We start from the raw sequence: 25,740 nt of genomic DNA, 5'->3' as shown, positions 1-25,740 counted from the left end.
ATCATTTGATACCTTTCATTCACCCTTGGCCATAAGGCATAGGTGTGTAGGAGATGATAGCGGTGGTGTTGGTGAAGATGATGAGGAGTCAATCACAATGGTAGCCACCTTCTCATTATCACTATCATCATCGGATGAGCAACTTGATGAATTAATGTTCGTGAGCCAATCACCGATGATGTATGCCTTTCCACTTTTCTTCTTCTTGTGGAAGTCCTTCTTGCTATCTCTCTTCTTGTATGGCTTGTTTTTCTTCCTCTTATCTTCTTCTTCATTGCTTGAGTAATCTTTCTTGCCCTTGTACTTGTTCTTGTACTTGTCTTTCTTGGGCTTTGTGCATTGATGTGCTAGATGACCAAGTTCTCCACAATTGTAGCAATCCATCTCCGAGATTGGCTTCCTTCTAGAGCTTGTGAAGAACTTCTTCTTCTTGCCATCGAACTTAATGCCACTCTTGTTGAGCTTCTTTGGCATATTGGCGGTTCTTTTCACCATGAGAGCAAGGCTTGCATCATCAACTTTATCATCACTTGAGCTCTCATATTCAAGTCTTGCTTTGCCCTTCTCTTGGCTAGCCTTGAATGCCAAGTCTTTGTCTTTCTTCTTGTTAGAGGATGAGCCATCTTGAGGTGTGATGTGCATGTACGTCTCATGAGCATTGATCCTTCCCAAGATTTGTGTTGGTGTAGTGGTGGAAAGATCACCTTGATAAAGCACGGTCATAATATGCCCATATTTGTCAATAGGGAGGACACTCAAGATCTTTCTTACAACATTGGATGGTTGCATTTAAGTGAGTCCAAGCCCATTGAATTCCTCTACAAGAACATTCAAGCGTGAGTACATTTCATTAGCACATTCTTTGGGAAGCATCTCAAAAGAGTTAAGTTTTTTCATGACAAGATGATAGCGTTCCTCACGCTCACTCTTTGTTCCCTCATGGAGTGCACAAACGTCCGACCATAGTGTATGGGCATCTTTGTGGTTCCTCACCCAATTGAACACATCTTTGCAAAGGCCTCTAAAGATGGTGTTTCGAGCCTTTGCATTCCACTTTTCATAATTCACCTCATTGCCTTGTAGGTGTGTAGCATCTTGAGGTTTTGGGAAGCCTTGTGAGGTGGCTCTAAGTATTCCAACATCTAGAGCTTCTAGATACGCCTCCATGCGGATTTTCCAATATGGAAAATCATCCCCCTCAAAGATAGGAGGAGGTCCGTCCCTATGAGACATCTTTCTCTAGGTGGTTAAGCCTAAATACATGAGCACGAGGCTCTAATACCAATTGAAAGGATCAAGATGCCCAAGAGGGGGGTGAATTCGGCTAATTCTAAATTTCTTTGCAATAATTAAGTCCTACGTTAGCCCAATTAACCCCTTATGCCTAGAAAGTGTTTCTATTGATCTATCGCACAAAAGTTTAGCAACCTATGTTCCAATTCTACTCTAGCATGGCAATTCTATGAATGTAAATGACAAGAATTGAATTGCTCAAAGTAAATGCTCAAAGTAAAGAGAGAAGGAGGAACGTGGCGATGTTTTGCCGAGGTATCGAAGAGTCGCCACTCCCCACTAGTCCTCGTTGGAGCACCCGCGCAAGGGTGTAGCTCCCCCTTGATCCGCGCAAGGATCAAGTACTCTCTATGGGTTGATTTTTTGACACTCCGTCGTGGTGAATCACCCACAACCGCTCACAACTTGAGTTGGGTCATCCACAAGCTCCACCGGATGATCACCAAACTCTCAATCACCACCAAGCCATCTAGGTGATGGCGATCACCAAGAGTAACAAGCATGAACTCTCACTTGACCACGACAAGCCCAATGGGAAGGGTGGATGCACACTATGCTACTCTTGATCTCACTAATGAGGGCTCTCTTTGGGATTCTCAAATCTCAATCACCTCACTAGGACATTGCTCTTCTTGGTACTCTCAAAGGTGTTTCTCAGCTGTTGAAATGAGCAAAAGTACCCCCACACACAAGTGGAGGAAGTATTTATAATCATGGCTGGAAAACAAACTGTTATGTGCCTCTGCAGGCTGACCGGACACTCTGGTCATGTTGATCGGACGCTCCGATCAGTTCTCCTTGAACTCTAGTGTTAAAGTTATGACCGGACGTGTCTGATCATGATTTTCTCTCTCTGGAACCTTACTGGAGTCGACCGGGCGCTGGGACTCAGCGTTCGGTCGCACAAGACGATTTCACCTTGATCAAATGAACTGACCGGACTCTGTGCCAGCGTCCGATCACCACGGAGCCAGCGTCCAATCAGTATTTGACTCTCGATTCACTTCCAACTCTCGATCATAGGTAAATGAAGTTTGCTCCAATGGATCTAAGGGCTTCTTAGGAGCTACCTAGTGCTAGATTTAGCAAGTGTGCACCACACCTAACTCACTAGACTCACCTAGGTCAAGCTACCCATTCATACCCCCCTTAATAGTATGGCCAAAGGAAAAACAAAGTCCTAAACTACTCTAAGTGTCTCTTCAACTCTAATCGACAATTAGAACTAGTCCATCCTTAACCTTGTCGTCCATCCTTTGAAAACCAAAACGATTTCCATCGTAGGGGCATGACCACCATGATAGCCCAATCGATCTCCATTACCATGACCTAACTTAATTGCCTCTACAAAACACGCGTTAGTCATAGTATTCACATATTGTCACTAATCACCAAAACCCAACTCGGGGCCTAGATGCTTTCATGCACAGAGATACCCGGTTCTAGAAGAATACCATAGTAGCCGAAGCTTATGATCCATACTCAGTCGATGATGGCTATGAAGATGAAGAAGAAGAGGTTGCTGCAGCTGAATGGAATTGGGGCAAGAAGACAGTAAAGGTGCCAAATCCTTGGGGAAGAGGAGTTGAGAGAGCTATGACTTTGATGTCACCGAATCAAACAAGCTCTTTGATTTCTTACTTGAGAAAGGGCAGATCAAGTTGCCTGATGGTCATGTCATGTTGCCCCCTGATCAATTAAAGAATAAGAAGTTCTGCAAATTCCATAATGCTACTTCTCATTCCACCAACGAATGTAGAATTTTCTGGCAGCATATACAGAGAGCTATTCAGCAGGGGAGGCTCAAATTTGATACGCCTCAGAAAATGAAAGTTGACGATAATCCATTCTCAGGAGATCTAAACATGGTTGATGTTGGGCTATTCAAAGGAAAAACTAAGGTCCTAACATCAACCAAATCAAAAGAAGCTAGAACAGTCGATCCTAAGATGCAAATATCGGCTGACGAGTACAGAGAGATTAGAAGACGTCGTGCCAAGCAAAAGAGCCGATATGAGCAGGGGAGACGTCAAAAGCAGAGACGACAAAGCCATGGGTTACATCTCGGATTCTGTTGAATAAGTGACAGCGGCAGAAAGAAAAGGATTATCAGCGTTGGTTAAAGGATCAAGTGTACCAGCATCAGCTGAAAGAAGAGAGGTATGAAAGGAAACAAGTAGAATTACATTCAAATTGTCCTTTCTTCAGACAGTGCTAGAATGAAGGTTTGAAGTTGCATACCAGACATGACTGTCCAGAATATAGCAATCAATATCGGGAGTATAGGCAGTCTCAAACCAGCAGCCGGTCTATCCATGCTCAAGATGCATATCATCATAATAACATGGATCGACGCTTAAAAAATAAAAGTATTCATGATCGGCTTGGAAAAAGAGTTATTGACCAGAACTGGGCTGATCATGAAGAGAAAGGCAACGAAAGAAAATATGTTTGGCAGAAAGGCCAATGGTGTCCAGGAGGTTTAACAAGAAGCCAGAAGAGAAGGGTGCAACGCCTAAGGAATAAAGAGATGGAACAGGCTCAGGCATCCGGTAAACCTCAAGTATGGCGTACCAAGCAGACAGCTGATAGAAAGCAACCATTGGCTAATATCTAAATGACTTTTCTGTTGCCATCAGAATTCAGAGCTCCGGTAGATCAAGAAGTTTATTTGGATTTTGATGAATCAGAGTATGAGGAGATAATTGCCAAGTTAACGATTGTATAGCAAGCAATATTTGACACACCAGCCAAACATCGGCACTTAAAAGCGTTATATATGAAAGGTCTTGTTGATGGGAAGCCGATGAACAAAATATTGGTGGACGGAGGTGCTTCTGTCAATCTTATGTCTTACACTACTTTTCATAAACTTAGCAAAGGACCAAAAGATCTGATGGAAACTGACATGATGCTTAAAGACTTCAGAGGTAATACGTCTAAGACCCAGGGGGCAATAAATGTCAAACTAACAATCAGAAGCAAGACTCTGCTCACAACATTCTTCATCATCGATGGAAAAGGGTCATATAGTTTGCTCCTCGATCGCGATTGGATTCATGTGAACTGTTGTATACCATCGACCATGCATCAGTGTTTGATTCAATGGCATGGAGATCATGTCAAACTAGTTCGTGCTAATGAGTCCATGAGCATCACAACAGCTGATCCAGTCTTTTAGGAACTAGGAGACTTCGAATGTTTTTCTGGCAAGTCATGGGAAGGAGGCTTCATTAAGATCAGCAATGAAAGCCAATAGCTAATGCAAGCGATCGGCTCTAAGAGTTTGTTTTAGTAGAAAAGTCATGGCTTCACGTCGGTCATTGGATTAAAGGAAAAATAAGCATTGAGTCTTGGAGATGGATTTAGGCCGACGTATGTGAATGCTGAGTCAAAGTGTAAGCGTGATTCAGAGTTAATGGATTTCTTAAAGAAGTTCTGTTTCGCTTAATAGGACGCTTGACCTAGGTTGATTAATCGTTCGACCTTTGATATGAAAAGTTCTATGGGGTGTTATCCTAACATTTGATCAACACTTGATAGCCAATTCATTCTTGGCTCTAATAGCCGGTACTAGGAGGGTATCGCCTCTAGTTCAAAAAATGAAAATCTTCAAAGACAATGAAAGCCGATACGATATGTATCGCCTATAGAGCAAAAACAAAAAGCAAAAAATAGTCATATACAAGGGCATTGCACTGAGGCGCATACATGAAAGAACAGGAGTCTTTGTTCATTAGATTACCCTAAGTACAGACTAATCAAAGACCTTGTTCACCACATTCTAAGCGGATGTGATGTCTACTATGGCCTCCGCTGCCATGATGAATTCTTCGAGCAGGTCCTCATGCTCCTCAGGGCCGTCGCCCATTGGGAAACCAGTCTCCATGGTGTGGAGCTTGTACCCAGTTTGGACTTGTGCTGCGGTCAACACCACTGCCGCACCATGATGAACGCCGTGGAGGACGATCTCCCTAATGCGGACCACGATGTCTTGGAGATGAGCATTGATAGGGGAACCCCACGCATTGACGGCGTCCGCGACCGCGTTCGCCGCCAGTTGGAAAGACTCTAACTGCACCATCAGGGCAGATAGTCATAGGAACAAAAGATTATCAAGATAAAGATAATGGAAATCAGAATGTGGTGTTCTTGGAATTTATCTTACCCGCCACCATGGCATCAGACTCGGCCAGCCATGCTCGGACAGCGCTGGCCTCCTCCTCAGCTACATGAAGGGCGGCCTAAGAGACCCCGAGGTGAATCTCTAGTTGGTCGTTCTCCCAAGTCACCTCAGAATAACGATTATGAGCCATCCTACACTCATGAAGGTAGCGGCGGGCGTCATCGCCATTGTAGGAGTCGAAAGAATCCGATGACGAGGTTGGCACAGAAGATGCGACGTTAGAAGGCCCTCCAGCCCTAGGAAGAGGATGAAGACTATGATTCACAACAAACCTGTAGGCGAGTCAGAACTATTCATCATCATAAACAAAAAATGTCAATCTTACCTCATGCGTCGGAGACGCTAGTTCATTGGCATGTTCTCCTCCAGGATTTCCTCCACCACGCGCTTGCCTCGTTTGTCTTCGCCGGTCATGAGGGATGATTGGATCTATGAAAGGGAGAAGGAGAACCGCTAGGGTTTCGGCAGGCGGAGAAGAGCAAAGGAACAGTTGTGAGTGGAGTTGTGTTCGAGGCCGAAGCCACCGGCTGGTATTTGAAGGCCTAAAGCAAAGAGGCGGATGCCCCGGGACGCGCAAAAGGCAACCGTAATTAATGGAAGGCGAAGCGTCACTTCACTAGTGCCGATGGGAATACGGCGTTGAGCAACTGAAGGCAGGAAATCGAAGGGTTCTCTTAATAAAAGCCGTGTTTTCAGACTTGATTGGATTAGAAGTCTGGGATCGGCTGTATCAAATCGGCTCTTTAGCCAAAAAAAGAAGCATAATTAAATAACGGAGAGTATGAACGATTCTACACAAGATATGCAGATTTCAAGTCTGGAATGTCATGGGTTGCTCTCAAAATTTCTAAGCCGAATAGCATCAGCTCCTGCGATCTGTTTGACTTCTTCGACTGATCTAGGGATGCTCTCGAAGATGTACTTATGCCGGTCAATGGCAATGAGACTCTAGAAAAAGCTGGGGATGGATTACCTTTGATGGCCAAAAGCAAGATAGTCGGTATGGTTGCGTAATCGGGAGAAACCTTATCAGATCAAATGTTGTGCGCCTGGTAATATTTACATTTTTGGAAACACTGAGAGGATAAGAGGAATTCGGCAGAGCAATTGAATGGGGAATATTTAAAGGAATATTACCCTAATGTTTGGAGTAATACTTGATAGCCAATTTGCTCAGCTGTCAGTTCTAATAACCGATACCGAAAAGGTATCGCTTCTAGTGCAAAGATAAACCTAGAAGGGTAAAAGCCGATACGATACGTGTCGCCCACTGGAGCGAGGCAAACACGGACAAAGTGGTGCATGAAGTAAAAGGAAAATCATTGGAGACGATGGAATTGTTTGCTTGATGTCACTTATTACAAGCTATAGACAAGAAAACACTTTGTTCACTATATCATCGGCCTAGGAGGTCAGGACTACAGAGTTGGCGGTGTCGGAGAAATCCTCGACCAGGCGCTCATAATCTCCAAGGTATCCGGTGGATGGAGCTCCATGGGGAAGAAGCCGAAGATCATGGCTGGAGTGAACTTGTGCAGCAACTAGCGCCATGATGAGCACCATGAAGAGCAACTTCTCTAACATAGTTTGGGATGTCGTACAAGGGAACTATCGGAATGGCAGCCCTAGCATTGATGAATCCCGCCGCATGGTCCATAGCTAAATGGAGGCTTTCCAGCTAAGCCAATAGATCTAAAGGATTTAAGGAAGAGGTGATCAGGGTATTGGAGGCAAAAGTTAAGAAGAAATAGAAAATTATGGTAAATATCTTACCAGCGATTCTGGCTTTAGCCTTGGCTAGCCTCTCCCACACTGGGTTAGCCTCAGAGGGTGACCGGCCCTAAACTATGGCCAGAGCCAACTCCGCAATAGCGAGGTAGTTAGCAAGTTTCTCGCCGTCCGATCAATGGAAGCGATCAAGTCATCATTATCTCTTGGCCTCCTCAGATAGCAGGGAAGCTAGTGACAAATTGGTGCTAAGGATGACCCCAAAGGCTGAGCAGAGTCAGCCCTCTGCTCTGAAATGATAGGAGCATCATGAGGTGCACCCTCTTGACGATGGGTGCGCTGGCGCGATGATGCAGATCCATCAAGAGCCTCCTTAGCAGATCTATTGTTGTTCTCCATGATCTTAAGCCTACGGAAAAAGCAGAAACTATACTAAGGATGCAGGAGGTTTTGAGATGAAGCGGGTGGTTTTTTTATCCAGAGCCATGGCCCGTATATATAGCCTAGGAAGGCAAGAAGATAGACTTCGCCGGGGGTGTAAAACTAAAATCAGGAATGGAAACGGATCAACACTTCGGAAATTCAGGGGACAGATAACAAATAAATAACAAATTTGGACTTATTACTTCCCCAAATTACAAAATATCATGAGGCAGATACAAAGAATTAACATTGACCAGAGACCAACCCACCAAGACTTCTTTGGATTGAAGGGAGTCTGGATCCCCACAAGGCTGAAGGTCATCATGAATCGAGTCACGTCAGCCCATTGATAGAATTGTGCCAGGAAAAGGGGAAAGGCCACCCAACAGATGCCCAGCTGATTCTCGGGGACTAGGAAACTGTGGGAAAGAAGCCTGTGGTTTTCCCAATGGGCATTAGGTGGAACAAACAAGGGGAAGGTGTCCACACATTTTAGTCCTTGCAAACACTAGAATAGCTCTACAAGCATGGTGAGAAGACACAGGTGATATCACAAGACTTCTTCTAGCCGCAGTAGCTGATCCTCTTGCTCAACAAGGCACTAGAATGAGTGACACAATCACCCTATGCACAAGGATTCTTCTAACCACTCAAGATCTTCATAGTATAAGAATGGACCATGGAGGGTCTGGTGGAGCTGGAAGCACTCGAGGGAGCAGATGGAAGAAAAACATGGCTGGATTGTTGAGTTGCTCTCACCAGGGTTAGATAAACATTTTATAGCCAGCCCGAAAAGATGAATCCAAGTGCCCGTGAAGCAGTGACGCTCTTGTAAAAGTTTTGAGGCATAGGCTCTTGAGCTGTGGACAGTGACAAATAGTAGACCTCAGATCAAGATTCTCTACCCATGAATGCAGACGAATTAGGGATACAGACATCATAATTTTGGAATAAAATTACTTTTATCCCAAAATTGGGGGGCATGTGTTTACACCAAAAATTGGAAGGAGTCTCACAGAGACTTAAAAGCTCCTAAGATCATGTCATCAAGGAAGCAATTGCGTGTAGATCAAAATTAGCTGATTCGAATGCAGCACTGAAATTGGCTTTCTTCAGGCAACGCTGGTAGATAATGACAAAGGCTACGATCGGCGCCAGTTTGAAACATAATGGACTCTACAAAAGGAGAAAGATTAGAGTCCAAGTTATCTTAAATTAGGAATGTTTTCCTTTATAACGAAGATTGTAATGAATCATGATCAAGTAGGATTCATGTTTAGACTCCGGGTATAAATACCGAACCCTGGCTATTGTAAAAGAACAACAATCAATCCAATATACAAGTCATTTACTTTTTCGACTCTGGCCACCCCTTAGGAGTAGGAGTAGAGTAGATCTTAGTGTGTTCTTCAGCAAGTACGACTGCATCGACTCTGGCCACCCCTTAGGAGTAGGAATAGAGATAATAACGACATCTCATGTTGGGTCAGTCCAACCCCATGTCATACATGTGCCCACATTATTAGTTTGACATCTCCATGTCTATGACTTGTGAAACATAGTCATCAACTAATAATGTGCTGATCCATTATTCATGTGTGTCCACACACGAACTCTGACTAGGGACAACATTAGAATAACCATTCAAGTAAAAGAGTTTCACAAACAATTCACATAATTGCTAATCGATATAGGTTGTCTTTAATAGAAATTCAATGAACTCATAATATATCATGGATACAAGGCAATATAATCATCTCTATGATTATCTCTAGGGCATACTCCTAACAATCTCCCACTTGCACTAGAGTTAATCTCGAAGATATCTAATACCCATAGCTCTTATGTGTGTGAAAGGATCAAGATGCCTAAGAGGGGGGGTGAATTGGGCTAATTCTAAATTTTCTTGCAATAATCAAATCCTACGGTTAGCCCAATTAACCCCTTGTGCCTAGAAAAGTGTTTCTATTAATCTAACGCACAATGGACTTGCAACCTATGTTCCAAACTTACTCTAGCATGGCAATTCTATGAATGTAAAGACAAGTATTGAATTGCTCAAAGTAAATGCTCAAGGTAAATGCTCAAAGTAAATAGAGAGAGAGGAACACGGCGATGTTTTGCCGAGGTATCGGAGAGTCGCCACTCCCCACTAGTCCTCGTTGGAGCACCCACGCAAGGGTGTAGCTCCCCCTCGATCCGCGCAAGGATCAAGTGCTCTCTACGGGTTGATTCTTCAACACTCCGTCACGGTGAATCACCCAAAGCCGCTCACAACTTGAGTTGGGTCACCCACAAGCTCCGCCGAGTGATCACCAAGCTCCCAATCACCACCAAGCCATCTAGGCGATGGCGATCACCAAGAGTAACAAGCATGAACTCTCACTTGACCACGTGAAGCCTAATGAGAAGATGGATGCACACTTGGCTACTCTTGATTCACTAATGAGGCTACTCTCTTGGATTCTCAAATCTCAATCACCTCACTAGGACCTTGCTCTTCTTGGCACTCACAAACGTGTTTCTCAGCTGTTGGAATGAGCAAAAGTAACTCCACACACGAGTGGAGCTTCTATTTATAAGGCAGCCTAGAAAACGAACCGTTATGAGCTTCTACGGGGTGACCGGACGCTCCTATCATACTGACCGGACGCTCCGGTCAGTTCAACCCACGAACCAGTGAAAAGGTGTTGACTGGACGCTGGCAGGGTCCAGTCACCACTGACTGGACGCGTCCGGTCGCATTAAACCCTTACTGGAACCTTACTGGACTCGACCGGATGCTGAACCCCTAGGGTCCGGTCAGTACTGACCGGACACGTCTGGTCGTAGATTCCCTTCTCTGGAACCTTACTAGAGTCGACCGGACGCTGCCTTTCAGCATCCGGTCACTTGACCTCTCCAGCGTCCGATCGCACCGAACGTAGTCTGTTGATCAAATGAACTGACCGAACCCTGCGGCCAGCGTCCGGTTGCACCGGGGCCAGCGTCCGGTCAACATTTGACCCTCCATTCACTTCCAACTCTCGATCATATGTAAATGAAGTTTGCTCCAAAGGATCTTAGGCATTCATAGGAGCTACCTAGAGCTAGTTTTAACAAGTGTGCATCACACCTAACTCACTAGACTCACCTAGGTCAAGCTACCCGTCCATACCCCTCTTAATAGTACGGCCAAAAGAAAAACAAAGTCCTAAACTACTCTAAGTGTCTCTCCAACTCCAATCGACACTTAGAACTAGTCATCCTTAACCTTGTCGTCCATCCTTTGAAAACCAAAACAATTTCCATCGTAGGGGCATGACAACTTTGATTGCCCAATTGATCTCCATTACCATGACCTAACTTAATTGCATCTGCAAAACACACGTTAGTCATAGTAATCTTGTATTGTCATTAATCACCAAAACCCAACTAGGGGCCTAGATGCTTTCAATCTCCCCCTTTTTGGTGATTGATGACAATACCACCTCGAGTATGTAAAAGAGTGAGGTTTTTGACGGGCTTGGTTCATATAAGCTTTTGTCGATAAGAACAAAAGTGTTAGTCAAGCTTATATGACCCAAGCCAACACAATGTACTCAAAGGATATGAATTAAGCATGAGTACAAGTAACAAAGCTCATTTGCATCGGAGTATAAAAATAGAAGCAAAGGCAAATGAGCATAACACAAGTGATATGACATATAAATAGTGTAAAGTAGAGAGCACACATGTCATATATCACAATCACGTAGATATCACTATCACATAGATATAATAATATGCATGAAAGTAACACACGAATGCATAAAAGTAATAGTGTATCACACAGATAGAACTCCAAATGTATATAGTATGCTAATAATAGATAACTAGCTGCCCCTAAAAGTCACTCCCCTGAGTCTATATACTCGAACCCTCTCCCCCTTTGGCGTCAAACAACAAAACCTAAGGGTCGGTCGACGGGGCTGTAGCGAATGAGCCGGGCGCTGAGGTACGAGGAGCAAGCTGAAACTGGGCATCATCATCTGACCCTGAGCTCTGAACTGACTGACCCTCTATGGCTGGCAATGTCTCTAAAGCGGTCTGGGTCTGAGCTGGGGCAGGTGCTGCTTGTGATGCTGCTGGGACGTCTGTCGTAGGATCTGACGAGGCGACAGACGAGGGGAGCCTCTGAGTAGTCACAGTGACTGGGGCTGCTGTAGAAGGACCGACAGTATGCATATGAGGCGATGTAGGCATGCCGGTCAACTCGCTGAAGGATGCTCCAAGGCTCCTGGAGACTGACGTGTCAGGCACGAATAGCAAGGGTGACTGCTCCAGTGAGAAGCCCGTGTGATATGGTGTGAACTGCGGGGCTACCACTAGTGAGGACAACCACTAGGACACCTGAACTGTAGGTGAAGCAAACTAAGCTGGAGGCTGTCCCTAACTCTAAAGCCCACTAGGCTGTACAACTAGAGTCATCGAAGTGGTGGCAGGCTAAGCAAGCTGGGGCGAAGGCTATGGCTGTGGGGCTCCAAGTGCTGTCACTACATGCTACATAAATCCCATAAGCTACTGCTGCATGAGTAACTGCTGCTGATGCATCTGCTGCTGCTGCTGCTGGAGGAGCTGCTGCTGCTGCTGGAACTCGTCCTGATGAGCCTGAAACTATGCGAAGTTGGCAGCCGTCTCCTGTGCCTGTCGTGCCTGATCCTGCTGCATCCGCTCAAGAATGGCAATCAATGCGGGGTCCATCTATGGTGCAGGTGGAGCTGAGCTAGAACTGCCGGCCTCTACATCATGTCTGCGTGGAGGCATCTGAGGAATCGGCTGATAGTCATCATCCGAACTGTCACTAGACTCGGTCATCTCCTATTGTGCCTCAAGCTCCTCCTCCTCAGTAGCGGCTATGCCTCTAATGATCTCGTCCTGCTGAGCTGCTGACTCTAAAACATCTGGACGATGACTGGGCCGAGCGGGTGCCTATGGTGTGCTATGCTGGATCCTTTGTGCCATGTTATAGGCTGGAAACTCTATGGTGGCACCTCTGTACTCGGCAACCATCTCTGGGGTCCTAACCTACACAGACTGGAGCATCAGGAATGTAATCCAATGTGCATACGGAAGCTGTCTACGACCCTTGAAGCCCTTAGCTATAGTATCCTCCATCTCTGATAGAAGGAGGTCCCAAATGTCGAACAATGTCTGCTGCATCAGGGCATTAAGGAGCCAGAGCTATAGGCGAGTCAGACCCTCTCGGTATCCCAACCTAGGAAGTAGTGTCCTCCTGATAATGGCCTCTAGTACTCAAGCTATAGGAGTCAGGTCACTAGGGTTCCTCCTTGACCCCTCACCAAAGGGCTCCTTGAAGCAATGGCGCACAAGATCAGTAGGGGGCACCAACCCTCCATGAGGACGCCTAGGAGGCTCATGCTGTCCATAACATACTGCATGCAATCTGACAGGCTGATCTTATAGCCTCAGTATCTCCCGGGCCCTGAAACTCATCACCCTGTAATCTCTGCCATTGAATGCAAAGTGAATGAAGTTATGATGTGGGTCAACATAGAGCGATGCGTAGAACTGCCGAACCCAAGATGGTACATATACTCCTGTTCGGCCAATCAGATCTGTGAGCCCCGACAAATATGACAAGTAGGGGTGAATATGCTCTCCGGCGGCTACCACAATAGACTCTATACTGTAGACTCTCTGAGATCTGAACACTGCCCCACTGTTGAGATAAGCATTGTAGAAATCCTCCTAGAGCGGTGTATAGAAACCCTCTACAGGCTGATCTTATAGCCTCAGTATCTCCTCGGAGGGAACCACACGTCAAACTCAACAAACCTCAGCTAGCGAACCTGTCTAGCTGTGGCGGCCCTCAAGTCAAGGTGTACCACTAGAGGTGGACCCTATGGTCTAGGCGGTGGGCGTGAACCCCTACGCTGTGTAGCTAGCCTCGATGGAACTGTAGCACTAGTATGACCAGAGCGGCGTAGCTGGGGTGCCGGCTCGGTCTCCTCGGCCTGCTGGCCCTCCTAAGTCTCCTGAGCTAGCTGAGGCTCTGCTGGTGGGGGCTGCTGCTGTGGCTCCTGCTGGGACTCCCCCTGACGCTGAGGCTCCTCAATAGCTAGACGACGTCCTGCCATCATGACAGTCCTAGGTGGACTACCATGAAGTCGCTCAATCTCCCTAAGTCTGCCTAGAGCATCGGGTGCCAGATGATCTGCTATGACAACTCCACTGCAAGCACCTCCTTTCTCGGCATGCTCTATGGCCTCAGCGACTGCTGCTGCTCTCGCTATCTCTACATCGGGGTACTTGTGCTTCTTGGATGTCACCTGCTTCGTTGCCTTGCCTTTTGATCCTGCAGGCTGGCGAGGCGGGGGCCTCCGATCATCATCACCTAGACCACCACCAACATTCTTTGTGCGAGCCATCTAATCTGACAAGAGGATGAACTGCCGCTGATGAAGATCAACTATCAAACTGACACTCCTGAGGCTTGGCCTCGATCCGTACTCGCGAGCTTGGCTCCGAGTTGACTACCAACTGCCACAAGAACCTCAACGGCACCGACTCGCTGCACGATAGAATAGATGGATATATGAGTAAATACAATATATCTAATAGATGCGGAAACCCTAGGAAGCAAGCAGTGTAGGTACAAAATTGAAGCGACGGGTATGCTACCTGATGATCAGCGATCTAGAAAAAGAAGAGACGTCGCGTGGGGAAACACTGAATGGGCTAGGGTTAGGATTGCGAACCACTTCGATGAATTCGGTGGCCCTAGATGATTTAGGTCAATGCTTGAAATTTGAATGGATCAAAATCAACCAAGGAGGATGCAATGGCCTTACCGGAGGGCAACAAAAGTGCCTTTGAGGAAGGTGAAGGCAAAGTGAGAAGTGGACGGCGGTGGAAGACTTGGAGGCTAGCCCTAGCACTGGTGGCGTGGCAAATCGGCGCGGTGGAGCTACTCGCTGGCTGGCAGCGCTGGGCGAACGGGCTTGGCTGTGGCGGCGCTTAGTCGCAGGAGGTGTGAGGTGCTCGGTGTGTGGTTGCGGAGCAGGAGCAGGGGCGAGTGCGGGCTGTACTCCGGTGACAAGAAAGCTTGGCGGCGTGGTGGAGCTGTGGTGGCACGGTGGCTAGGGCACGGAGGCTGCTGCGGCGAGCTTGCGGTGGCGCTGGTTAGGGCTCAGGAAAGCTGCGGCGGCGTACGGGTTAGGTCAAGAAAAAACGCGACGGCTGCGGTTAAATGAGGACCCCAATGCGATAGAGAAGAAAACGGAAGAAGAGTCCTGATGCCACACGAGATCCACTAACCGGACGCTCCGGTGGTAGCGACCGGACGCTACCACCTAGCGTTTGGTCAATTCCAGAGAGGTCCAATTCCTCTAGAATCATGACCGGACGTGTCCGGTGGTCCATGACCGGACGCAGGTAGGGTCCGGTCAGTACAGCCTGTTTCTTCTTCAAACGACCGGACGTTGGATCCCTACCTGACCGGACACACAAACGCAGCATTTGGTCACTCCTTCAGCAGCAGTTCACCTCCTGTGAACTGACCGGACGCTAGACAGCAGCGTCCAGTGCAGCCTCCGGTGGTCCTTTTCTAGCAAATCTTCAAAGTTCCTTCGCGCTGCCTGTTCCCAATCAAGTCCCAACTTGAATAAGATCTAAATAAACACCAATTGGGACTGATGTGAGTGACCTCTCTCAAACCCTCATATTTTTCAAAATATTTTGCCTTAGGCTATAATTCTTTTTAAAGGAAAATAGGCAATACGAGAGCAAATGGAACAAAACGACAAAACAACATACATGCATATGGAATACTTTGTAAGTAAATCTAGTTGCTTGTCAAGTTTGATCCAAGGTTAAGTTTCTTCACATGCTTATTGGCGGTTATCTTAACCATGTTAGACAAGCCCTATATGCATTGCCAAAAATTAAACATGTTGTATATTACAATGAATGCAAGGGACAACACAAGCTCAATTTTTAGTGAAGTTGCTAAAGTCAAGTACATTGAGCTCATTCCGCAATCTACAAAATGTAGCCTCATCTAGCAGTTTAGTGAAGATATCCGCTAATTGATCTTCGGTTCTTACACCTTCTAGTGATATATCATTTTTAGCAACATGATCTCTTAGAAAGTGATGGCGGATATCTATGTGCTTGGTGCGAGAGTGTTGAACCGGATTATTTGCAAGTTTTACCGCACTTTCATTGTCGCACAAAAGAGGTACCTTTTCTAGAACTACACCATAGTCTAGCAAAGTTTGTTTCATGTATAAGATTTGTGCACAACTAGCACCCGCGGCAATGTATTCCGCTTCGGCGGTGGACAAAGCCACACTATTTTGTTTCTTGGAGGACCAAGACACAAGTGATCTACCAAGCAAATGGCACCCTCTGGATGTGCTCTTTCTATCCACTTTGCATCTGGCATAATCCGAATCGGAATAGCCAACTAATTCAAGTATAGCTCCTTTGGGATACCAAAGACCAATGCTTGGTGTGTGCTTAAGATACCTAAGGATTCTTTTTATGGCAATTAAATGTGTTTCCTTAGGACTAGCTCAAAATCTAGCACACATACACACACTAAACATGATGTCAGGCCTAGATGCGGTTAAATATAACAAGCTACCAATCATAGAATGGTAGAGAGTTTGATCAACCGGGTTACCTCCCTCATCTAGGTCGAGATGTCCATTGGTAGGCATTGGTGTTTTGATTGGCTTACATTCATCCATCTTGAATCTCTTGAGAAGATCTTTTGTGTATTTCTCTTGAGAGATGAAGATGCCTTCTTTCATTTGCTTGACTTGAAAACCAAGAAAGAATGTAAGCTCACCAATCATGGACATCTCGAACTCCTTCGACATCAATTCACCAAATTCTTTGCATGAGTCTTCATTTGATGATCCAAAGATGATATCATCAACATATACTTGACAAATGAAGATGTACCCATCAAGCTTCTTGGTGAATAGTGTGGTGTTGACCGTCCCAATAGTGAAGCCCTTCTCAATGAGGAAGTCCCGAAGGCACTCATACCAAGCTCTTGGGGCTTGCTTAAGCCCATATAATGCCATGGATAACCTATAAACATGATTAGGATATCTAGGGTCTTCAAACCCGGGAGGTTGATCAACATAGACTAGTTCATTAATAAAGCCATTTAAAAATCCATGTTTCACATCCATTTGATATAGTTTCATTTCATGATGTGGTGCATATGCAAGAAGGATACGGATGGCTTCTAATCTTGCGACCGGTGCAAAGGTCTCTCCAAAATCCAAACCTTCAACTTGAGAGAACCCCTTTGCAACTAGTCTTGCCTTGTTCCTCACAATAACACCTTGATCATCTTGCTTGTTGCGGAACACCCACTTTGTTCCAATGACTCTTGCACCTTTTGGTCGCTCTTCAAGAGTCCAAACTTCATTGCGAGTAAAGTTGTTCAACTCTTTATGCATGGTATTGATCCAATCCATATCTTTGAGAGCTTCTTCTACCGTGGTAGGCTCATAGCAAGAGACAAAAGAGTGATAAGCAATAAATGAAGCAAGTTTTTGAGATCGGGTCATTACACCCTTTGATGGACTCCCTATGATGAGATCTTGTGGATGATCTTATAGGAGAGGTGTATTTCTTCTATTGACCACTTGAGGAGGAGGTTGTGGATCATCAACATCTTGTGCTTGTAGCACCATTTGCTCATGGGAGATATGAGTATCTTCATTTTCTACTCTCCCATCTTTTTCACTATCTTGTGGCACAATTGATGAAGAAGGTTGATCAATGACTTGTACATCATCTTTTGGCTTGATGTCTCCCACCGAAATATTCTTCATAGCCTCCCTCAATGGTTCATCACCTACATCATCAAGATTCTCATGTGCTCCTTGGGAGCCGTTAGATTCATCAAATTCCACATCATATGTTTCTTCAACCAAGCCGGTGGCATGATTAAATACTCTATATGCTTTGGACTTTGATGAGTAACCAACAAGAAAACCAATATCACAACATCTTTGGAACTTCCCTAGGTGTTGTCGCTTCTTGTAGATGTAGCATTTGCAACCAAACACCCTAAAGAAGGAGACGTCCGGCTTCTTCCCATTGAGCAACTCATAAGGAGTCTTGTCAAGGAACTTTTGAAGGAATAGGCGGTTTTATGCATAACATGCGGTGTTGATTGCTTCCGCCCATAGAGCTTCAGGGGTGTTGTACTCATCTAGCATTGTCCTTGCAAGAGTGATCAAAGTCCGGTTCTTCCTCTCAACTACACCATTTTGTTGAGGAGTATAAGTTGTGGAGACTTCATGTTTGATTCCAACTTCATCACAATAGGCTTCAATGTTTGTGTTGTCAAATTCTTTGCCATTGTCACTTCTTATCTTCTTGAGCTTCACTTCAAATTCATTTTGAGCTCTCTTGGCAAACTTCTTGAAGCAAGATGCAACTTTGGATTTGTCATGAAGGAAGAATACACATGTATACCTTGAATAGTCATCAACAATCACAAGATAATAGAGATTCCCTCCCAAACTCTTGTATGTTGTTGGTCCAAATAAATCCATGTGTAGGAGCTCTAACACTCTTGTGATTGACATGAAAGCTTTGGTTGGATGAGTATTTGCAACTTGCTTGCTGGCTTGACATGCACTACAAAGCTTGTCCTTCTCAAACTTCACATCCTTCAACCCTCTCACCAAATCATTCTTCATAAGCTTCTTGAGTGAGCTCATCCCAACATGAGCAAGTCTTCTATGCCATAGCCATCCAAGTGTTGTTTTGGTGAATAGGCAAGTCTTCAAATTTGCATCTTTGGAGGTGAAGTCCACTAGATATAAGTTGTTGTATCTAAATCCATTGAATATCACTTGATTGTCATCTACCTTGGATACAACAACCTCCTTCTCGGTGAACAAGCATTGGAAGCCAAGATCACACAATTGTCCAATGGATAGCAAGTTGAAGCTCAATGAAGCAACATAGAGCACATTGGAGATGGAATGATCATTTGATATTGCCACTTTGCCCAATCCTTTAACCTTGCCCATTGAGTTATCTCTAAATGTTATTTTCTCTTGTCCATCTACCTCTTCATCTAGTGAGGTGAACATACGAGGATCACCGGTCATATGTTGAGTGCAACCACTATCAATAACCCAATGACTTCCACCGGTCTTGTAGTTCACCTACACACAAGAGATTCAAGCTTTAGGAATCCAAACTTGTTGAGGGCCCTTCACCTTCTCAACAAGTAACTTAGCCACCCAAATCTTCTTAGGCCTATTCTTGTTAAGGGGACCTAAGAACATGACTTTCATCTTTCCACTAGAGTCCTTTCTAAGCATGTAGTGAGCATTGAAGGCAAAGGGTCTAGCATGCTTGGGCAAGGGTTGTGGCGGTGGAGTTTGACACTCATGAGCAAAGTGGCCTTCTTGTCCACACTCAAAACATCTTTTTGGCTTTGGCTTTGGCTTTGATTGTTGTTGTTGAACTTGAGCCTTCTTCTTCTCTATACTTGCCACATATCCAATGCCACTTCTATCCATCTTCATGACGGTGTTCATGAGTAGCTCACTTTGGAGGTGCTTGCCTCTAGCAAACTTGCTCAATCCAATCTTGAGATGCTCTTTCTCCAACTTGAGCTTCTTATTTTCTTCCTTTAGAGCATCATCTTTCTTTTCTTCCTTGAGCTTCTTGTTTTCTTCTTTGAGCTTCTCATTCTCAAGAATCAACTCTTTGTCATGATCAAGAGTTTCTAGCACAATGGTGTTGTGGCTTTTCATTTCTTCAAGATCTTTCATGAGCTTCTCATTTGTGTTCTTGAGCTTGACATATTCATCATAGTCATTGCACTCAACCACTTGCTTGCCTTTGCCACTAGATCCTTGCTCAATGCTCTCATCAATCAAATCATCACATGATGTAGCTATATCAATCTTAACAACATGGTTAGTAGCATCATGGGGCTCATTTGGTAGGAATTCTTGAGCAATGACAAGAGTATCATGATTGATCTTAAGAGTTGTATACTCATCTTTTAGCTTGTTGTGACTAGTGATGAGCTCATTGTGCACCCACTCAAGTTTGTCATGTTTATCTTTAAGCCCTTTCTTAGAAGATTTGAGCTCCTTGAGTTTGGATGATATAGCATCATTAGTTTCTCTAAGCTCATCATTAGTCTTTTCCAATGTATCGCACTTAGCTAAGAGTGAATCATTTTTAGCATCAAGCTTTTCATTTGTAGCTCTACTCTTTCTAATGATCTTAGTGTATTTTCTTAGTATTTTGACAAGATCATCATATGTAGGTGAATCATCATCATCGCTATCGCTATCATCATCACTAGCTTGCTCATCATCACTACTATCATTATTCTTAGTTACCTTGCATTCACCCTTGGCCATAAGGCATAGGTGTGTAGAGGATGATGGCGATGGTGGCGGTGAAGATGCAAGATCAATAGCAATGGCGGGCACCTTCTCATTGTCACTATCATCATCAGATGATCCACTTGATGAATCAATGTCCATGAACCAATCACCGACAATGTAGGCCTTTCCACTCTTCTTCTTCTTGTAGAAGTCCCTCTTTTTGCCATCTCTCTTCTTGTATGGCTTGTTCTTTTTCTTCTCATCTTTATCTTCATTACTTGAGTCATCTTTCTTGCCCTTGTTCTTGTTCTTGAACTTGTCTTTCTTGGGCTTTGTGCATTGATGAGCTAGATGGCCAAGTTCGCCACAATTGTAGCAATCCATCTCAAAGATTGGCTTTCTTCTTGAGCTAGTGAAGAACTTCTTTTTCTTGCCGTCAAACTTGATGCCACTCTTGTTTAGCTTCTTTAGCATCTTGGTGGTCTTCTTCACCATGAGAGCAAGACTTTCTTCATCATCTTCTTCATCACTTGAGCTCTCATACTCAAGTCTTGCTTTGCCCTTATCTTGGCTAGCTTTGAATGCTAAGTCCTTCTCTTTCTTCTTTGTAGAGGATGAGCCATCTTGTGGCATGATGTGCATGTACATATCATGAGCATTGATCTTTCCTAAGATTTGTGTCGGTGTAGCGGCGGAGAGATCACCTTGATGTAGCACGGTCATAATGTGCCCATATTTGTCAATGGAGAGGACACTCAAGATCTTTCTCACAACGTCAGATGGTGACATTTGAGTAAGTCTAAGCCCATTGACTTCCTCTACAAGAACATTTAAACGAGAATACATCTCATTAGCACTTTCTTTGGGAAGCATTTCAAATGAATTTAGCTTTTTAATCACAAGATGATAGCGTTCCTCACGCTCACTCTTGGTTCCCTCATGGAGCACACAAACGTCTGACCATAGTGCATGGGCGTCTTTGTGGTTCCTTACACGGTTGAACACATCTTTGCAAAGGCCTCTAAAGATGGTGTTGCGAGCCTCTGCATTCCATTTTTCATAATTAACCTCATTGCCTTGTAGGTTAGTAGCATCCCGAGGTTTTTGGAAGCCTTGTGAGGCGGCTCTAAGAATACCAACGTCTAGAGCTTCTAAGTACGCCTCCATGCGTATTTTCTAATTTGGAAAGTCATCTCCCTCAAAGATAGGAGGAGGTCCATCCCCGTGAGACATCTTGTTCTAAGTGGTTAAGCTTAAAAACGTGAGCACGAGGCTCTGATACCAATTGAAAGGATCAAGATGCCCAAGAGGGGGGTGAATTGGGCTAATTCTAAATTTTCTTGCAATAATCAAATCCTACGGTTAGCCCAATTAACCCCTTGTGCCTAGAAAAGTGTTTCTATTAATCTAATGCACCATGGACTTGCAACCTATGTTCCAAACTTACTCTAGCATGGCAATTCTATGAATGTAAAGACAAGTATTGAATTGCTCAAAGTAAATGCTCAAGGTAAATGCTCAAAGTAAATAGAGAGAGAGGAACGCGGTGATGTTTTACCGAGGTATCGGAGAGTCGCCACTCCCCACTAGTCCTCGTTGGAGCACCCACGTAAGGGTGTAGCTCCCCCTTGATCCGCGCAAGGATCAAGTGCTCTCTACGGGTTGATTCTTCGACACTCTGTCGTGACGAATCACCCAAAGCTGCTCACAACTTGAGTTGGGTCACCCACAAGCTCCGTCGGGTGATCACCAAGCTCCCAATCACCACCAAGCCGTCTAGGTGATGGCGATCACCAAGAGTAACAAGCACGAACTCTCACTTGACCACGTGAAGCCTAATGAGAAGATGGATGCACACTTGGCTACTCTTGATTCACTAATGAGGCTACTCTCTTGGATTCTCAAATGTCAATCACCTCACTAGGACCGTGCTCTTCTTGGCACTCACAAACGTGTTTCTCAGCTGTTGGAATGAGCAAAAGTAACTCCACACACGAGTGGGGCTTCTATTTATAAGACAGCCTAAAAAACGAATCGTTATGAGCTTCTACGGGGTGACCGGACGGTCCGGTCGTACTGACCGGACGCTCCGGTCAGTTCCACCCGTGAACTAGTGAAAAAGTGTTGACCGGACGCTGGCAGGGTCCGGTCACCAATGACCGGACGCGTCCGGTCACATTAAACCCTTACTGGAACCTTACTGGACTCGACCAGACGCTGAACCCCTAGGGTCCGGTCAGTACTGATCGGACGTGTCCGGTCATAGATTCCCTTCTCTGGAACCTTACTGGAGTCGACCGGATGCTGCCTTTCAGCGTTCGGTCACTTGACCTCTCCAGCGTCCGGTCGCACCAAACATAGTCTGTTGATCAAATGAACTGACCGGACCCTACGGCCAGCGTCCGGTCGCACCGGGGCCAGCGTCCGGTCAGCATTTGACCCTCCATTCACTTCCAACTCTCAATCATATGTGAATGAAGTTTGCTCCAAAGGATCTTAGGCATTCATAGGAGCTACCTAGAGCTAGTTTTAACAAGTGTGCACCACACCTAACTCACTAGACTCATCTAGGTCAAGCTACCCATCCATACCCCTCTTAATAGTACGGCCAAAGGAAAAACAAAGTCCTAAACTACTCTAAGTGTCTCTCCAACTCCAATCGACACTTAGAACTAGTCATCCTTAACCTTGTCGTCCATCCTTTGAAAACCAAAACGATTTCCATCGTAGGGGCATGACAACTTTGATTGCCCAATTGATCTCCATTACCATGACCTAACTTAATTGCATCTGCAAAACACACGTTAGTCATAGTAATCTTGTATTGTCATTAATCACCAAAACCCAACTAGGAGCCTAGATGCTTTTAGTGCGCCTCATGCTTAGGCTATGGAAGAGCCTTTGTCAAAGGATCTGCAACATTCAAATCTGTGTTTATCTTGCACATCTTGATCTCATCTCATCTAACGAACTCTCAAATGAGGTGAAATTTCCGCAGTACATGTTTGCTCTTTTGGTGATTCCTTGGCTCCTTAGCCTACGCAATTGCCCTATTGTTGTCACAATGTAGATTCAATGGGCTGGACGCATTCGGAAACACACCAAGTTCAATGAGGAACCTCCTCATCCAAACACCTTCCTTCACAGCTCCAGAACCTGCAATGTACTCGGCCTCTATTGTAGAATCGGTCACCGTCTCCTGCTTGGAACTTTTCCAACTTACAGCACCACCATTTATTGTGAACACAAAACCTGATTGAGACTGTGAATCATCCGTGTCAGTTTGGAAGCTAGCATTGGTATAACCATTTACAACGAGCTCCTCCGCACCTCCATAGATTAGGAACACATCTTTAATCCTTCTCAAGTACTTAAGAATGTTTTTAACAAGTGTCTAGTGACTCTCTCCTGGATCAGCTTGGTACCTGCTCGCAACACTTAGAGCATATGAGACATCTAGGCAAGTACATATCATGGCGTACATGATGGAACCAACTGCTAAGGCATATGGAACCTTACTCATGCGCTTCCGCTCATCGGCTGTCGAAGGACATTGTTTATCGCTAAAGCGCATACCATGTGACATAGGCAAGAACCCTTTCTTGGACTGTTCCATGTTGAATCATTTCAACACCTTGTCAATGTACGTATCTTGGCTTAATCCTATAAGCCTCTTCGATCTATCTCTATAGATCTTGATGCCCAAAATATATGCTGCTTCTCCTAAATCCTTCATAGAAAAACTATTATTCAATGAAGTCTTTACGGATTGCAACATAGGAATGTCATTCCCAATCAATAATATGTCATCCACATACAAGATCAGAAATACAACAACGCTCCCACTTTCCTTCTTATAAACACAAGGTTCTTCTTCATTCTGACGGAAGCCAAACCCTTTGACCACTTCATCAAAATGAATGTTCCAACTCCGAGATGCTTGCTTTAACCCATAAATGGATTTCTGAAGCTTGCATATTTTTCCAGCATTGTTTAGATCAACAAAACCTTCGGGCTATATCATATACATGTCCTCATCCAAATTTCCATTTAGAAAGGTTGTTTTAACATCCATCTGCCATATCTCACAATTGAAATAAGCAGCTATTGCTAGAATGGTCCGGATAGATTTAAGCATCGCTACCGGTGAGAAAGTCTCGTCGTAGTCAATTCCTTGAACTTGTCGAAAACCCTTTGCAACAAGTCGAGCTTTATAGATGTGAACGTTTCCATCCATATCCTTTTTCTTTTTATAGATCCATTTGCACTCTATGGGTCTAACCCCATTAGGCGGGTCAACCAAGTTCCAAACTTGATTGTTTCCCATGGAATCTATCTCGGATCTCATGGCACTTTGCCATTTCTCAGAATCTAGGTCCATCATTGCTTCTGCATAAGTCACAAGTTCGTCATCGTCTAACAATAACAAATCCCCACGCAACTCATGGATTCTTGCTGACCTTCGTGGTTGTGGCGGTCTTTCTATTGCCACGGGTATCTCAACTTGTTCTGCTACATTAGCATCACTCGTAGAGTCCTTCCCAACTGGCTCATCTTGAACTTCTTCAAGATACACCTTCTGTCCACTTTTCTCTCTTTTGAGAAACTCTTTCTCTAAGAAAACACCGTTCCGAGCAACAAACACTTTGCCCTCTGATCGGTTGTAGAAGTAATACACTAAAGTTTCCTTCGGATATCCCACGAAAAAGCATTTGTCTGATTTGGGTGTTAGTTTATCTGTCATAAGTCGTTTGACATAAACTTCATAACCCCAAATTTTTAGAAAAGACAAACTGGGACTCTTACCAGTCCACATCTCATGTGGTGTCTTAACTACTGACTTAGATGGTACCCTATTCAATGTGAAAGCGGCTGTTTCTAGAGCGTATCCCCAAAATGATAATGGTAGGTCTGACTGGCTCATCATAGACTGAACCATGTCCAACAAAGTCCGATTACGTCGCTCAGACACTCCATTTCTCTAAGGTGTTCTAGGTGGCGTAAGCTGTGGAACAATTCCACAACTCTTTAGATGATTGCTAAACTCGTGGCTCAAATATTTGCCTCCATGATCAGATCGCAAAGCCTTAATTTTCTTGCCATGTTGATTCTCTACTTCACTCTAAAACTCCTTGAACTTTTCAAATGTCTCAGACTTATGTTTCATTAAGTAGACATAGCCATATCTACTAAAGTCATCAGTGAAGGTTATGAAGTATTAGAATCTGCCTCTTGCTGTCGTACTCATTGGTCCGCATACATCAGTATGTATGAGTTCCAGCAAGTCTGCCGCCCTCTTAGGAAAACCTGTGAAAAGCGTCTTGTTCATCTTGCCCAGTAGGTAAGCCTCACATGTCTTGTATGATTCAAAATCAAACGAAGTTAAAAGCCCATCAGAATGGAGCCTCTTCGTGCGATTCTCACTTATATGACCTAAACGACAATGCCACATATAGGTAGGACTTAACTCATTAAGCCGAGGCCTTTTAGCACTTATATTATAGACAGGAGCATCTTCAAGATTTAAAATAAATAACCCATTCACAATGGATGCAGAAGCCACAAACATGTCATTTTTAGAGATCACACAACCATTGTCTTTACTCGCAAATGAATAACCATCCTTCATCAAACATGAAGGTGACACAATGTTTCGACTTAAACTAGGAACAAAATAACAATTATTCAACTCCATAATAAATCCTGACGGGAGGTGGAGTTGCATCGTCCCGACAT

Source organism: Miscanthus floridulus, chromosome 19, assembly GCF_019320115.1.
Source record: "Miscanthus floridulus cultivar M001 chromosome 19, ASM1932011v1, whole genome shotgun sequence".
Taxonomy (NCBI): domain Eukaryota; kingdom Viridiplantae; phylum Streptophyta; class Magnoliopsida; order Poales; family Poaceae; genus Miscanthus; species Miscanthus floridulus.
The sequence above is the reverse complement of the archived record's forward strand: the minus strand, read 5'-3'. Positions refer to the sequence as shown.